Raw genomic sequence first — 4,114 nt, forward strand, 5'->3', positions numbered from 1 at the left:
TCGTTAACCTCTCTGTTTTTATGCCAGGACCAAGCTGTTTATCATTACTGTATCTCTGTAATAGAGTTTGATGTCAGGAATGGTAATGCCTCCAGAAGCTCCTTTATTGGACAGGATTGTTTAGGCTATCCTGGGTTTTTTTTTCCCATATGAAGTTGATTATTGTTCTCTCAAGGTCTGTGAAGAACTGTGTTGGGGTTTTGATGGGGATTGTATTGAATCTATAGATTGCCTTTGGCAGGATTGCCATTTTTATTATGTAGATCCTACCTATCCAAGAGCATGGAAGATATTTTTATTTTCTGGTATCTTCTTTAATTTCTTTCTTCAATGACTTAAAGTTCTTGTTGAATAGGTCTTTCACTTTTTTTGTTAGTGTTACCCCAAGATATTTTATGTTATTTGTGGCTATTGTGAAAGGTGATATTTCTCTGATTTCCCTCTCAGCTACTTTATCATTTGTCTATAGGAGAGCTACTGATTTTTTGAGTCGATCTTGTATCCTGCCACATTACTGGAGGTATTTATCAGCTGTAGGAGTTCCCTAGTAGAGTTTTTTGGGATCACTTATATATACTATCATATCATCTGCAATTAACAAAAGTTTGACTTCTTCCTTTCCAATTTGAAACCCCTTGATCTCCTTTTGTTGTCTTATTGCTATAGCCAGAACTTCAAGAACTATGTTGAAGAGATATGGAGAGAGTTGACAGCTTTGTCTTGTTCCTGCTTTTAGTGGAATCACTTTGAGTTTCCCTCCATTTAATTTGGTGTTGACTGTTGGCTTGCTGTATATTGATTTTGTTCCTTATAGATGTGTTCCTTATATCCCTGGTCTCTCCAAGACCTTAATTATGAAGGAATGTTGGATTTTGTCTAATACTTTGTTTTAGCATCTAATAAATGATCAAATGGTTTTTTTCTTTCAGTTTATTTATATGGTGGATTACATTAATAGATTTTCATATATTGAACCATCCCTGAGTCTCTGGGATGAAGCCAACTTGCTCATGGTAGATGATTTTTTTGATGTGTTTTTGGATTCAGTTTGCCAGTATTTTATTGAGTATTTTTGCATCAGTGTTCTTGAGTGATATTGGTCTGTAATTCTCTTTCTTGGTTGAGTCTTTGTGTGGTTTTGCTATTAGGGTAATTGCAGCTTCATAAAAAGTGTTTGGCAATGTTCCTTCTGTTTTCATTATGTGGAACACTTTGAGGAGTATAGGTATTAGCTCTTTTTGGAAGTTCTGGTAGAATTCCGGACTAAAACCGTCCGGCCCTAGGCTTATTTTAGTTGGGAAGTTTTTGATGGCAGCTTTTATTTCCTTGCAGTTTATAGGTCTACTTAAATTGTACACTTGGTCTTTTTTTATTTTTTTAAACTTGGTCTTGATTTAATTTTGGTATATGGTATCTAGAAAATTGTCCATTTCTTTTACATTTTCAAAGTTAGTGGAGTACAGGTTTTTGTAGTATGACCTAATGATTCTCTGAATTTCCTCAGTGTCTATTGTTATGTCCCCCTTTTCATTTCTGCTTTTGTTAATTTGGATGTTCTCTCTCTGACTTTTGATTAGTTTGGATAAGGGTTTGTCTATCTTATTGATTTTCTCAATGAACCAGTTATTTGTCTCACAAATTCTTTGTATTATTTTCTTTGCTTCTATTTTGTTGATTTCAGCCCTCAATTTGATTATTTTCTGTCTTTTACTCCTCCTGGGTGAGTCTGCTTCTTTTTGTTCTAGAACTTTCAGGTGTGCTGTTAAGTCACTGATGTGAGCTTTTCCCACTTTCTTTATGTGGACACTTAGTGCTATGAACTTTCCTCTTAGCATTGCTTTCTCACATTGTGCCTTCATTTTCATTGAATTCTAGGAAGTGTTTAATTTCTTTTTTATTAGTATTAGCAAACAGTTATTTTATTGAAACACAGTCAAAATCTAGCCAGGTAGCTCTTAATAACAATCTAAAATCAAGTTTTAATCTTATAATTTTAGCAATATATAACTAAACACTTACATTCAAATGTATAGAACACAATTCATTTCATACTGAAAAACACTGTAACAAAACTTGGAGTGCATGGCAGCAAGCTAGCACTCCCTTTGCCAATTCTACAGTTGTTGTAAATTCAGCTCTGTAAACACACTCAGCAAATCACAGCACTGGGGAGAGGTCTGGTGCTCTGACATGTTTTGTTATAGTTTTTGATAGCAGAGGGAACCAATTCTTAGACTATTACATAAAAATAGATCTTAAAGACAAAGCATTCTTATGTACACACACCACACACAAACACACACACAATGCTGACCTGTCACAGACAGTGTCAAATCTATACACTGGACTTGTTGGCAGTATCATAAACACATTGAGAACTTACTAGTAAAATAAACAAACAGCTGTCAAATGTATCTGAGACGGTCTGTTCCATCTGTAAGGATGGGGTGCTGCTCGGAGGCAAGTAACTGCTCACTGCTACTTCTCAAAGGCAAAGACCAAGTAGATACTTGTAGCTTCCCATTCTGACTTACTTAAGGTTCCCAGAGGTAACCTTATGGGACTGTTCTTCATATACTTGGCAGCATGTGCATAATCTCCGACCTTTTCAGAGGCCAGTTTAGAGTTATCTTTTGCAGGGTATTGCTCCAGGGCCGGCATTCGTTTTAAGAGCAGTTTGTTTTCATTGATCTTAATCTTTTCTTCATAGAACTCCTGAATTTTTTTTTTATATATTAGCTTCATATTGTACTTCTTTGCCATTTCAGTTAGCAATGGAAAATAGACCAAGGATTCATGGGCATCCACAACACCTTCCAAGTTGAAGTCATATTTGCAGCCAAATAAAGGATAGCTTCCTTTCTTCTGGAATTTCACAGTGTATATTTCATTTCCAAATGATTCTGTTTCTGAAGCTTCAAGGTGTCTTAATAGTTCGAAGCTATTGGGGGTGGTACCAATAAAATAGCCCCCAGGGTTAAGCCTTCCACAAGCATTTCTAAGCATCATATCAGCTTGCTCCAAGGACTCAAAGGAGTAATGGCATACAAACTGGCAACTGCAGATGCCAAAGCGCATTTCTGGATCATAGAATTTTTCAACCAAATGTTCCTTTGAGCAGTCAGCAGTTATAATTTCTGCCTTAAAATTTTATTCATTATCACGATGACCTTTCATGTCTTCATAATACTATTGACACTGTTTCATAGAAACATCAGCAATATCAACGTGCACCAGCCTGCTAATTCTCCCCTTCCTCCACTTGATCAAATCTTCACCTTTTCCACATCCTAGGTCCAAAACAGTAATGTCACGATTTTTCCTTTGCCATACCTTTTCTAAAAATTCCCCAGTAAGGATACTTTTAATCCAATTATTAAAGTTTCTTAGATAAAAAATGCGACTCTGACAGCGCTTCTCCAAACCCACTTCCTGAAGCTCGTTATAGTGGGCAGCAACAGCAGAGCTGTGTCCTTCCTCCAGCTTTATCGGCTTTTCTGAAACATTCTCGGACTGTAGTTTTCTCTTTCCTTGGGTGGTCCCTCCAGAGGAAGGCTTGTCTTTGGAAACATCACTTCTTCCAATTTCCTTTCCTTTGAAACACCTCCATCATCACCAGAGCATTTTTCCTCATTTTCAACATCGAATTTTCTTTTCTTGGATGGGAAGTCCTCCACACAACTTGAATTTTCCTCCATGAGATCACCTTCAAACTCTTTCCTGACTTTTGGCTTATCTCCTTGCTGGCACGTAGGAGTCTTCTCAGAAAGCCTTGGCCCAAATGCAACAATGGATTCATTAGCACTTGGAGGAGATTCTGTTTCAGAATCTATGGACACTTTTGCCTTGTCAAAAGACATCTTTACATAATTTTCTGTTTTTGCAGAGCTTTCCATTTCAGGTTACTTGAACTGACAGCAAAACCACACAGACATCCACAATTCTAGGATGTTTATCTTTTTTTTAATTCTTTTTTAATTAATATTTCCACCTGCTCCCTGTTTCCCATTTCCCTCCCCTCCTCCCAAATATTGCCCCCTCCCCCCACTCCCCTCCCCCTATCCCCACTCCTCTTCTCCACCCCCCACACCATTCCCCCTCCCTCTCGATACTG

The 4,114-nt window shown here is 37.4% G+C and overlaps 1 pseudogene; it reads right to left on the reverse strand.

Moving 5' to 3' along the window:
- Positions 1–2,405: 2,405 nt before the first annotated feature.
- LOC130868177 (mRNA cap guanine-N7 methyltransferase-like) lies at positions 2,406–3,896 on the reverse strand (annotated as a pseudogene).
- Positions 3,897–4,114: the final 218 nt, after the last annotated feature.

The sequence above is a fragment of the Chionomys nivalis genome, chromosome X (assembly GCF_950005125.1).
Source record: "Chionomys nivalis chromosome X, mChiNiv1.1, whole genome shotgun sequence".
NCBI classification, from domain to species: Eukaryota; Metazoa; Chordata; class Mammalia; order Rodentia; family Cricetidae; genus Chionomys; species Chionomys nivalis.